General features: G+C 45.2%; 1 pseudogene; it reads left to right on the plus strand.

The window, feature by feature from the left end:
• The first annotated feature begins 4,118 nt into the window (after nt 1–4,118).
• LOC124546308 lies at nt 4,119–4,236 on the plus strand (annotated as a pseudogene).
• Nucleotides 4,237–13,443: the final 9,207 nt, after the last annotated feature.

The raw sequence follows: 13,443 nt of genomic DNA on the forward strand, positions 1-13,443 counted from the left end.
TGCACCTACGGTATGGCTATCTGTATCGTTGAGGCACGCAAGCCCCCCCACTAACGGCAAGGTCCATGGTTCATGGACCTATTCGATAAATTCGGAAAACCTCATGAGAGAGATCCTTAGTATATGGAAAAAAATGAAAGAGAGAAAATTTTGTAGGAATATCTTGAATAGTTTCTGGCAAAAAGGTACATATATTATTTTCTGAGAGTAAAATTTTTAAATTTCATAAAAAAGTTAACTATATGATCCGCCAGGATAGACGAGTGCGCTAACGCGCTGCTTCCTGGACTCGGGTAGGCGCGCCGGCCCCAGATCGAATCCGCCCAGCGGATTAACGACAGTGGTCGGTGTGCCGGCCAGCCTGGATGTTGTTTTTTGGTGGTTTTCCACATCCTACTAGGTGAATACCGGGCTGGTGCCCACGTCCCGCCTCAGTTACACGACTCGCAGACATTTGAAACACATTCATACTATTTCACGATTTACACTAGACCCAGATAGCTGGGGGTACTCTAATTCCGTTCTGGGGTATGGGATGGCGGCAGGAAGGGTATCTGGCCACCCCTTAAAATTCAGCATGCCAAATCCGTCCTTAATCCTGTCGACCCTGCGTCCAATGTGGGATAACGGCAGTAGCAAAAGAAATAAGAAGGAAGGAAAACGTTAAATCCAAGGAACTGAACAGTAAATGTGATTATTTCATCTATGGGGAGGTACAAATTTTCATCCCCATATTTTCAAAATTGTGCGTTACTTCTTCCCAAAAAGTGATAAAAATCAATTATTTTATAGGCTAACTGAGGGCAATACACACTTAAGTAAGGTACAATCAGCGGCGCTAGTTGCTTACGAACTTCTGCGCTGGTATCGCCAGATCCGGATACTTTCCTTTCCTGTATCTTGCCCAATACTACAGCATCCTCCTCTTGCGCATGAGAGTAAGTGAGGCTCTCGAAGTCGTAACCCTGGTCTATTATGTGTCTGACTCGTATACGTTGGTGCGTGTTGATCTGTACCTGCGTCGTCGCCGGAGAGATGTTGATGCAGCATATATTCCTCTGTACGCTTCCGTCTCCTTGAGGAATTTCAGCCACTCAATCGTATCATAGCCAAGGCCATAGGTGATCTGACCCGCTCAGCCAGTAGTTCGTAGCGTCCGGTCCAGATATCTGCTTAAACCTGAGTGCACAAATACTGTCCCCAATAGTCTATCTATGTCTGCAAAAGCTCAACATCTACGTGGTTTCTCTGCTATTCGCCACCTTCAAGCTGTCTCTCTGCCGTTCCAATCTCGAACGGCGCGCGGGAAAAACGAGCACTTAATTTTTTCTGTGCGAGCCCTGATTTCTCTTATTTAATCGTCATGATCATTTCTCCCTATGTAGGTGGGTGCCAACAGAATGTTTTCGCAGTCGGAGGAGAAAACTGGTGATTATAATTTCATGAGAAGATCCCTTCGATGCCTTTCTTTTAATGATTGCCACTCCAATTCACGTATCATGTGTTGTAGCGGTTTTTATTTCCTCTGGGGTCTTCTAGTCTCAAATGTGAGTTTTTTCGCAAGAGTTGTAATTGAATTCCGTGACTATTTTCTTTATAGGGTGTAGAGGAATAACCGCTACCTGCCAAGATCGAAGGTGATTTTGCTTAATGCAAGACCAGTTTCGGGCTTGTGCCTATCTTCAGGTAGTTTACATTCAATTACATGTTTCAGTTCTCAAGGTTGGAGATCACTGTTTAAATAAAAAACAAATAATGTGATTATGGCTAAACAGACCCATGTGAAACAAGTGGAAGTAGCTAAGCGACATGGTTGGTTGGTTGGTTTGGGGAAGGAGACCAGACAGCGTGGTCATCGGTCTCATCGGATTAGGGAAGGATTGGGAAGGAAGTCGGCCGTGCCCTTTCAGAGGAACCATCCCGGCATTTGCCTGGAGTGATTTAGGGAAATCACGGAAAACCTAAATCAGGATGGCCGGACGCGGGATGGAACCGTCGTCCTCCCGAATGCGAGTCCAGTGTCTAACCACTGCGCCACCCCGCTCGGTAAGCGACATGTGTTGCAAAGTATTATAGTACCTACTCCATGTCGTATTCACATTGCATACTTTACAACATATGAAGAGCTTATTTCAATAGTGGTACAAGTCCACTTTTGTTCATTCTGAGATACAGACTCCTAAAGATAAAAGAGCGCTGAAAAATATGCAGTTGAGATACCAGAAATATTCAAGCACACGGCTTCTTGCTAGAGATGAATCTTTCTTTCTGTTTGTTTGGACCATTAATGTCAGAAGCATTATAGACAGAAAAGTGGAGGTAATGGACTTGTACCACTATTGAAATAAGCCCTTCATATGTCGCTTAGCAACTTCCAGTTGTTTCAGTTGTGTGTATTTAGTCATCATAATGTGATCTGTTTTTTATTTAAATAGTGATCTCCAGCATTGAGTATTGAAACATGTTAAACACCTGAAGATGGGCATGAGCCCGAAACTGGTCTCGCATTAAGTAAAGTCGTTTCTGTTGTTACTGGCAGTGGTTATTATTCTACACCCTTCTGGTCTGACTTGTCCGTCCGCTGCCGTGGTGGCACATTGGTACAGCCTCCTATCATTTCTCGTCTGTCTTCTTTGTTCTTTTCTCAATTGTTAGAGCCCTTCTCGCAGTTTTATCCATTGAATCGACCTTCTCTGCAGTTCCCTTATTACTTACATAAGTACACAAGTTTTGTAGTCCAAACCCCATTCCTCTGTGTCCAGGAGAAACTGGGATGGAAAAAGACTCCTTCCTGTGACGCGATGTGCATAGTGCCTAGCGTATATGCAATTGTGAGTACTGAATGTAAGTCCTCACAACGCCACTCAATTGCTAGTTCGCTGTATATATTTCCTATATCACAGTCGACGGCCTTGTGGCAGTGCCAACACCGGTTCTCGTGAGGTCACCGAAGGTAAGCGCTGTCGGGTTTGGCTAGCACTTGGATGGTTGACTGTCAAGGTCTGCCGAACGCTGTTCGCAAGCATGGTGCACTCAGCCCTTGTGAGGTCAATTGAGGAGCTACTTGACTGAGAAGTAGCGGCTGCGGTAACGAAAACTGACAACGGCCAGGAGAGTGATGTGCTGACCACTTGCCCCTCCATATCCCGCATCCAGTAACGCCTATCGGCTGAGGATGACACGTCGGTCGGTCGATACCGGTGGGTCTTCCGAGGGCTGTTCAGACGGAGCATTCCTATTTCACATCATGATGTTGATGTCGATGTTGCTTGGCCATCCCAGTCTTCCTCCACAGGCTGATGTATGACCAGCTCTGTTCAGCATATGTAAGTCATTCTCATGCAGCATGTTTTATGCCGCTCTGTCTCACCACACGGGGAACGTAGCTTAGTCTGGGTCAGGTTTTAATGCAGTAGATAACGTCAACAGACGCAGAAATATAGTACAGACTTGTTAGCCACCTGGGCAACGTCAATCAAAAAGTTAACTTGGATATTCGTTAATCCGTAACTGAAAAAGTTAATTTGCTTATACTTTAAAGCGTTACTTTACAGGAGATTTATCGTAAGTCAAAGTTAATCCGTCCACCACCAGTAATGGAGGGTCAAGCTTTGACCATGGCAGCCACTCGTGCTGGCGAAACATCACAGAAATCCTCAAACAAACGTCGGCCGAAGAACCCAAGGCAGAAGCCAACAGGCAGTTTGTCAACAAGTTTCCATGAAATCATTAACAATTTTAAAGTTAATTGTTAATCGTCAATTCGTTTACTATTCATTACCCCACATTAGCTTGAGACACACCGCTGCCAATTGCTACAGTGCCAAAAGACTTTCCAATGCTTCTCTGCCGTATTCTTTTAACCGGATCACTACTACTGGCTCCTCTGCCGATATCTGAATGCCGAAGATTGACTTTTCTTTTTGGCTTCTCTCGACCGGACTCTGCCTTCACCTTTTCTGACTGAGATTTGGGTGCTCTCCTTATGTGTAGTTTCAGATTGTTAAAGTTGGAAGCGCCCTTCTAGGCAAGCACAGTTTACTATCGAAAAGTATTTCTTTTCCCGATCTGGATATAAAATTTACGTAATCATTTAAATGTGGCCACCTATTTTCATCAGCAACGGCCTTGCCGCAGTGGATACACCGGTTCCCGTCAGATCACCGAAGTTAAGCGCTGTCGGGCGTGGCCGGCACTTGGATGGGTGACCATCCAGGCGGCCATGTGCTGTTGCCATTTCTCGGGGTGCACTCAGCCTCGTGATGCCAATTGAGGAGCTACTCGACCGAATAATGGCGGCTCCGGTCAAAGAAAACCATCGTAACGACCGGAAGAGTGGTGTGCTGACCACACGCCCCTCCTCTCCGCATCCTTATCTGCGGATGACACGGCGGTCGGATGGTCCCGATGGGCCGCTAGTGGCCTGAAGACGGAGTGCATTTCCATCAGCTGTGGAACTAGAATCCGATTCACTGATTTAGTTTCCACAATCAATTCACTAACAAAAAACACTGGGGCGTTGCCGTATAGACGTTTCCAGAATTGTGTTGCGTGATTGGTTGAGGTAGGCCAGCGAAGAATGGGCGCCAAACCCGCTACACTTGTCAGAGATCAAGTTGTTCGACTACGCAAGACTCAAAGTTGTCGGAACACGGTCCGTACGTACTTAATCAACGATTAACGGACGCACAGAAAGTTAACTCTTAGCTTTCCAGGCAATTTTTTTGTCACGCTGTGTCCCAGTTCCGGTCTGACAGACTGCTATTTTTATATAACCATAAAAATAGCATGCAGCATATTTCAGCGAAACAGTTCAGATTTTTATGTGAATCGTTAGATTAATACTAGACAAAAAATATATCCAAACACTTTTTAAATTTTATTTTTACGAAGGAAGTGCATTTATACAAAATAATCTGCACAAAATGAACATAATATTACATGATTACGTTAATGCTATGAAAACTAAAATACCCTGTACTCCAAATTTGACTTCTTGCTACATTTTTATTGTTTATTATACATGTAACAATAAAAAGATAAAAACCTCCCATCAAACATTCAAAAAATGAAAATTACACCAATAATTTTCAGGTTTTTTGTTTCCTTCTCAGTTTTTTTATTTTTATTTTATTTTATTTTAATTTTTTTCTCTCGCTGGAATTTTTTGTACAGAAATCAAGTTATATTGGCTTCTTGAAACAATAACAAACATGAGGCGTCTTTCTCTTCTTTTTTGGGTCGCGGATGGAGCCTGTTTAGCGTTACTCCAATCTTTCTGCAACAGCTTTTACTCTTGGTTCTGCTACACCCAAAACTCGAATGGTTGCACAAACATCACAGGGCATGTGATAGTTGTTGACTAGCTTTTTATCTGTGGTGTCGCCAGTGAGTTTGTAAACTTCTTTAGAAAATTGAAGCGGCTCACCTGAGTATCGTCGTTGCAGGAACTGTGAAGGACAAACGCACTGCTGGCCGTTGTGGCCAAGCGGTTCTAGGTACTTCAGTCTGGAAATGCGCGACCGCTACGGTCGCAGGTTCGAATCCTGCCTAGGGCACGGATGTGTGTGATGTCCTAAGGTTGGTTAGGTTAAAGTAGTTCTAAGTTCTGGGGCTCTGATGACCTCAGATGTTAAGTCTCATAGTGCCCGGAGCCATTTTTTTTTTTTACAAACACACTCACCCCACGGAAAAATAATGCCATTGGCCGTCGTTGTAAGAGGCTTCGACGACCAGCGATACTTGTTTCAACCAAATATATTTCCTGCAGAACCTCTAGCTAAAGATTCAGTCTCTACACTTCTGTCTGCATCACTTTGATTGCCCCGTTTCTTTTTTTTTTCCAAGGAATTTACAGATGCCACAACAAATTTCTCTTCACTTTCACACTGTTCCTATTCTCAGTTACGTTCACTTTCAACTTCGTTGTAAATATCTAATCCAATATCTCTTCCAAAACTGTCGTCAAACCTTTGTCAAACATTGATCTGATACAATTAAGTTTATCTTAATACATTTGAGTCTATCTTTATCTATGACTACCAGAGAGCCTCAGCAATTGTGACGATGTGAGAAGGGGAAAACAAGCTTAGGATGTGAATTGAGGTTTGTGCTAGGGAGGACAGTGGGCTAGGGTAGTCCGAGCAGCTATCTTACCTTTATTGCTGTGGTGGTGTAATGGCTTGGATACCTGCCAAGTAAGCTGGCACGGTAGCTCAGCGTGTTCGGTCAGAGAGCTGGCTGGTCTCTGTAATAAAAAAAAAACCTGAGTAAAAAACGATCAATAACGAACTTCAATGGACGCCATATGACGTCCGCTACGATCAAATACAACGAACATGAATGAACAAAATGCAAATAAAAAGAAGTAAGCAAGGAGACCTGAGTTCAAGTTCTGGCCATGGCATGATTTTAATTCATTTCTTCAGCTACCATTTCTTCAGCTTCCATCACTATCGTAAATATTTTGAAACAGTATCCTCAAAGTCAGCAGACGAAGACTGGCTACTGAACCCATAACGCAAAGTGCCGGGTGCGGTCTCAGAGACCGCTAGCACGAAAGAAGCAGTAATAGCATAGGTCCAAGTCACATTCAGGTGACTACTGACAAAGGAAACTACGCCAGCTTCAGGAAAGATCAACGAGACAAGGTTGTAATCTACTCCGCCCTTCTGCACTAGTAAACGAGTAATAATAAGTGCCAGCGGTCTGTGAGACCGCACCTGCGACGTTTAGGGTTAACGGAAGTTGAACAGTCCGTTATCATTTGTTTTTAATTAAAAGTTAATCCGTTACTGGAAAAGTTATCTTCGTTAGCTAACGATTAACGGCCTCGTGTCCAGGCATGGCCACCCCTGCCCTTGCCTTCCTCGCCGCTTCTCCTCGCCTGCGAGGCCGCTCTTCTAACGCCTCGCATTCGCCGCTTGAATGCCGCTTGTTGTTTTTCTCTCGCTGACCACGTGGACACATCGTTAAATCGAATATCGCACTGGAATAGTTTATGACCGTTCTATCGAATGGACACATAAAATTCCACTTAAAAAACATTTTGTTAGTAACGACAATCGCACGATGTTTTTTATTGACACTGAGCGAAGCCTGTAACACATAAAGAGCAGTATTTGTTTCGACCGACTAAAGCTACACTTTGCAAAAACGAAATTACAAATATTTTTCGATATGCCGCACACGTGTTCCCTTCGGCTTGTAAGATAGACATCCAGTATACGCTCCAGGAAGTATTCTAACAAATACGGTAAACATATTGACCAGGTTGAGAAGTTATTATTAGATAACCAAAAGTGGCAGTTTTGTGTTATTCTCCACACTAGGCATTTCTCCTGAGTGCATCAAACGGGTGTCCGGGAAGTATGGATGAATCTGTATTTTGCGCCATTTTGTCATATGACGGTTGGCAGCCGTGTTCTTTTCATGTTTGTTATCTGCGATCCTGACCATTAGTTGCCTGACGCCTTTGTGTGGTAAGCATTGTTGTTTGATGTTTATGTTCGTCATGGAGCAGATGACATCTAAGCAACGTATCCAAGTGGTAAAGAGTTATTACAAAAACAGTGACGTCCCACGGCATCCATTCGTGAGTCGAGTGTGACACGAGGATGTAATCCTACTCCAACCGAATCATAAGTTCAGAAATTGATCCGGAAGTTCGAGACCGGGGGCTAACGCCCGCTAAACCCGCTGGGCAGAACTGGTAATAATATTATGGAAAGGGCCAAGGGTTGAGGTCAGTTTCTGCTTCTGATTGTCATTTAATAACCTTTACAACCAAAACGGCACATAGCCGGATCTTTACCGAATGTAACTCTTTCACGGTTGAAGGCCTCCAACAAGAAATCTTAACAAGATAAAATTCCAATTAAGATAGTAATAAAATAATTCAATTAACAACATACACAAAGTGCAATACAAATGGCTGAGGGCCACAATTAAACCTCATAATTTTAAAATATATTACCATAACCTTTAAAGGCAGAAGGCCGCAGAGTTTAAGGTTGAAAGATAAATTTAAAAATTAATTTTGCAAAATTTTAAGAAAACAAAAGAAATAACCATAAGCCTAAAATTTTAAATAGCTGACAAGAGATACTTAAACACCGGTGGCACTCAGGAAGCCTCCAGGGAGGTCGGTCTGCCCTCATTCACTTAGGTGAGACAGGTGGTCAGTCCAACTATACTTGATTTGTCGGAACCCATCCAGTGGACAGCCACGGACCGACCAACACAACGACTTGCTTCCCGTCAGTCAGTACGTGAGAACTCAAACCGGCAAAGTCACAAACGTTATAATCCACAATGGAGTACATATTAGCTGTCAAATTACACACTATGTTGGACAGTGACAACAGGTGAGGAAAGGACACTGCCTGAAATTACGTTAGTGGCCAGGGCAAGTAACCGAAAGCTAACGGTCACTAGGCAGAAAATTCCGCTGGTACACTTGAATATGAAACACGGTAATAGTTAACTCGCTCAAAAGAACACTGCCTGAATTTACGTCAGTGCCCAGGGCAGATAACCAGAACACTAACGGCCACAAGACAGAAAATTCCAATGGTGCACTCAAATCGTAGTCGACCAAAATAGTTAATTGCACCGCATGGCGGCTAAATCTCAGCAGTACAACCACTTCGTGTTGCTCACCGGAAAACCTCTCCAACAGCAAACCACCGAAGCGAACCACCACAACGTGATTAGACGTGGCTTAGGTAGTTGAAACCACTGCTCAACTTTAACGTCCTGGGTCGGTGAACCACGAAGCTCGTAGCGATCGGACAGCTCTACGCACGCTCCGACACTGCGCAGGGGCTGCCAGCGGCCCCAGCCGACTGCACCGGGCGGAGATAACTTCCCTCGTCCGCAACAACCGACCAACTGCCTGCTGGTCCGTCCGCGACTGCTGCTCCATCACGACTGTACTGCTGGTGCGTCTCCCACTCACTTCCAGACAAACGACGGCGGAAATACTGGCTCGGACCCAACCATGCAGAGGAAACACGCCCAATGGCTAAACTACATCCCTGCACCAGGAAAGGACCGACCCAAGTTCCACAAGATGGTAACTGAAGGGGCCCAGAAACGGTCGGAGAAGCAGTTACACGTCGGCCGATGACACGACCGACCTCTCAAAGCTAATACGCCGACAACATTTAAAATAACTTGTCAGTTAAAATCACACAAACTACACACACAACCTGATAAACACTGACACGAAGACCTGAACGATACCAAACAGTAACTAAACACGCACGAAGACAAATCGGGATTCGATGCACTCACACACAGCCGACTCATGAACGATCGGAGAGTCAAAACACGCCGCCCGGTAGGACGACCGGCAGACGATCCACCAAGACCGTGGCCTGGCTCAAGCGATGCGTGGCGGCAATGGTCGGGCGAGTCATGTCGACGCAGACCTCACTGCTGCTCCGACCCGGCTGTATTAGTGCCGCATTGCAACTCCCGACTGGCAGGTCCGGACTGCGCTCCAGACGTGTTACAACTGACTGGCAGACCCGAACTCGCGATCAGAACTCTCTTACGACAGACAAGGACCGGGAAGTAGTAGCAGTCGAGCAAAGATACTACGAAAGGGGACATATCGATACGCGCTGCCAACGCCGCTCAAGGTCAGACAAAGCAGCAACTCAGTGACACCAGTAATTTAAATTAACGTAGTGAGGTGGAAGTACAGTAAAAACAGGGTGCAAAATACATGACGGCGGGAACATGAGCCACGCACAGCTCAAGCAGTTCTGTTTCGAACCTTAAGAAAACAGGACGACCGCGTTTTGTTCGAACACAAGAAATCATTGCTGTCGTGCGTTACAATGTGACCGTAAGCCCCAGAAAATCGGTTGGCCGAGGAGCTCAACAATTGAATTTATCAACAAGTCCAGTGCATGAAATCTTGTCAAAAGATCTGGAAATGCATGCGTACAAGTTTCTGTTGTGTAGGCAGAAGAGCCAACACCGTGTTACTAGAGGAGGCCGAAATGCACGCGTTTTAGCTTCCGCAGGCTGGCGTGAGGAGGGACGAACTACACTGACGTGAGGTCTCGAACATGACAAGGAATTAGAATTCAGAAAGCGGACGTAATTTGTTTCGTACTTAACTTTAATCCATTAATGATGAACGTCGGTCTTGACGGTACATGAGTCACAATATTATCTGTTCAGAAGACATAGTAACTGAATATGGCGCCTTGCTAGGTCGTAGCAAATGACGTAGCTGAAGGCTATGCTAAACTCTCGTCTCTGCAAATGAGAGCGTATGTAGACAGTGAACCATCGCTAGCAAAGTCGACTGTACAACTGGGGCGAGTGCTAGGGAGTCTCTCTAGACCAGACCTGCCGTGTGGCGGCGCAATCACTGATAGTGGCGACACGCGTGTCCGACGTATACTAGCGGACCGCGGCCGATTTAAAGGCGACCACCTAGCAGGTGTGGTGTCTGGCGGTGACACCACAGTTTCAGCTTACAGAACAATTGAAACATGCAGATCATGGAAAGAGACTTCGATTTGTTCAGTGCCTCTGACTCGACAAGCGGAGGACGAGAACTTCAGCAAAAGAATAATTCTTCTCAGATGAGGCACACTTCCACCTTAGTGGGTACGCCAATAAGCAGAACAGCACAATTTGGGGTAACGAAAATCCGCAGGTTGGCCGTTGTGGCCGAGTGGTTCTAGGCGCTTCAGTCTGCAACCGCGCTACCGCTAGGTCGCAGGTTCGAATCCTGCCTCGGGCATGGATGTGTGTGATGTCCTTAGGTTTGTAAGGTTTAAGTAGTTCTAAGTTCTAGGGGACTGATGACCTCAGATGTTAAGTCCCGTAGTGCTCAGAGCCTTTTGAATTTTTTTTTTTTTTTTTTTTTTTGAAAATCTGCGAGTGACTGTGGAAAATGAGCTGCATCCACAACGCACGACTGTGTGGTGTGGGTTCTGGGCACGAGGAGTGATCGGCCCGTACTTCCTTGAAAATGATGAGGGAGCTGCCGGCACTGTGAATGGCGACCGTTACCGAAACATGCTTTCTTGTTTTTTTTCCCTCTCATTGCTGAAAATGACGATTTTTTATTTCAACAAGATGCTGCGGCATGTCTCACATCCTGGGAAACGACTGCTTTGCAAAGTGAAAAGTTTCCTCAAAAAATTCTCTCTTTGCGTGGCAACCGGGAATGGTCTGCCAGATCATATGAGCTTACGCCTTGTGACTTTTTTGCGGAGTGTGGTGTCACCGCCAGACACCACACTTGCTAGGTGGTAGTTTTTAAATCGGCCACGGTCCGTTAGTATACGTCGGACCCGCGTGTCGCCACTATCAGTGATTGCTGACCGAGCGCCGCCACATGGCAGGTCTAGAGAGACTTCCTCGCACTCACCCCAGTTGTACAATCGACTTTGCTAGCGATGGTTCACTGACAAAATACGCTCATTTGCCGAGACGATAGTTAACATAGCCTTCAGCTACGTCATTTGCTACGACCTAGCAAGGCGCTATTGCCAGTTACTATTGATATTACGAATAATGTACCGTCAAGAGCGACGTTCACCATTAATGGATTAAAGTTAAGTATTCCACCAGCTACGTCCGTTTTTCTAAAGTCTAATTTCCTTGTCCTGTTCCAGACCTCACGCCAGCCTGCGTGAGCTAAAACGCGTGCCTTTCGGCTTCCTCTAGTACCCGGTGTTGGCTCTCCTGCCAACCCACAACACGGAGATTTGTGAAATCTGAAGTTTACGTGAACAAATCAAAAACAATACACCAACTGAAGGATGAAATTAGAAGGGTTACTAACGGCACCCCACCATATGTTTGAGAACGTGTCATCGAGAACTTAAGTGAAAGGATTGCTCGTTGCCGCGCGGCCTTGGATGGTCATATGGGGGATATAATTTTTGAGACATACATGGGAGAAGTTACTTAATATATTTGTAAAAAAAAACATTACATGTTCAATAAATTTTGTTTGTTGTATAACACTTTAATATTCGCCCCTACTTCTCGGACACTTTCTATAAAGGAGACTCTGTGGACTTCAAAGTTTATATTGTTGTCAAGTGTCCGCCCCGATAGCTGACTGGTGAGCGTGACGGACTGCCGTCCTAAGGGGCCCGGGTTCGATTCCCGGCTCGGTTGGGGATTTTCTCCGCTTAGGGACTGGGTGTTGTAGTGTCTTCATCATCATTTCATCCCCATCCGGCCCCCAGGTCGCTCAATGTGGCGTCGAATGCAATAATAGCTGCTCCACGGCGGCCGGACCTGTCCCCTAAGGGGCCTCCCCGCCAATGACGCCAAACGCTCATTTCCATTGTTGTCAAGTAGTCAGTCTGTGAGGACACGTACATCGGCGTCAAGTGGAGGTTGAAGCGACTGTATGCTGGCATGGAGGCCTGCTTTCCGAGTGTTATTGCTGCAACAACTTGAATTATATTAACAAGTTCCGCGCCTCCGTCCCCGTCCCACAGGTGTGGTAGATCGGTGAACAGCAAATGGTCGACGCCACACCTTGCGTGTTCTATCGGCGCCGTGTATCCATTGTTTTGTTTAGTGTACTGGTCGGGTTTGCATCAGTCCGTGCCCTGCCACTCCGCAGTGACGTCGGTTGCAATTTAGCTGTCGGTTTACCTTTCTACTATACTGCGGTGAAACTTGCACAGTTATGAGCATTTGTTTTCAATTTATCGTTCTTTATCTATAAAATAATTATTTTCAGTGTAATTACATATAAATTTTATTTTTGTAGGAATGTCGCAAAACAGGCGTGGAGGTAAAAGGAAATATTTTCACGTTGCAGATAATTTTTGAGCGTAAGTGCGCTGAAGATAATTATTATATAGATAAAGAACGATAAATTGAAAACGAATGCACTTAACTGAGCAAGTTCCACCAGAGAATGGTTGAAAGACAAACCAACAGCTAAATCGCAACTGGCGTTCAGTCCAGAGTGCCCGGGACGGACTGAAGCAAATCCGAACCCCACAGCAAACAAAACAAACTGTAGACCAGACGACGGCGATAGAACACGCAATGTGTAGCTTCGGCCACCTGCCTTTCTCCGAGCTGCCATGCCTGCCGGAGCTGCGGCACCGATTGTGTTAAAGAAGGCAATATCCTGCAGTGTGTGCTAACACTGCAGAAAGACGGTTGTCGCATTAGAGAACACTTTAAGGAGGGTAGGACGTCAAAGGGGCTGACTTGTAGCAGGAGAAACACAACAGGACATTTTATTTTCTACTGTCTATACTTTTACAAATAAATTCATAAAACTTTGTCAGCATGACCAGGAAGGATTCAGGATTCACACTCATAGCAGTCGAAGTGCAAAAACATAACAAAATAAATTTTCTTTTAGATATGAAATTTCACCATTTTTTTCACTTACTGTTGGCTGCATTTGTTGCTATAGGTACATTTTTCTTC

Source organism: Schistocerca americana, chromosome 8, assembly GCF_021461395.2.
Source record: "Schistocerca americana isolate TAMUIC-IGC-003095 chromosome 8, iqSchAmer2.1, whole genome shotgun sequence".
NCBI lineage: Eukaryota > Metazoa > Arthropoda > Insecta > Orthoptera > Acrididae > Schistocerca > Schistocerca americana.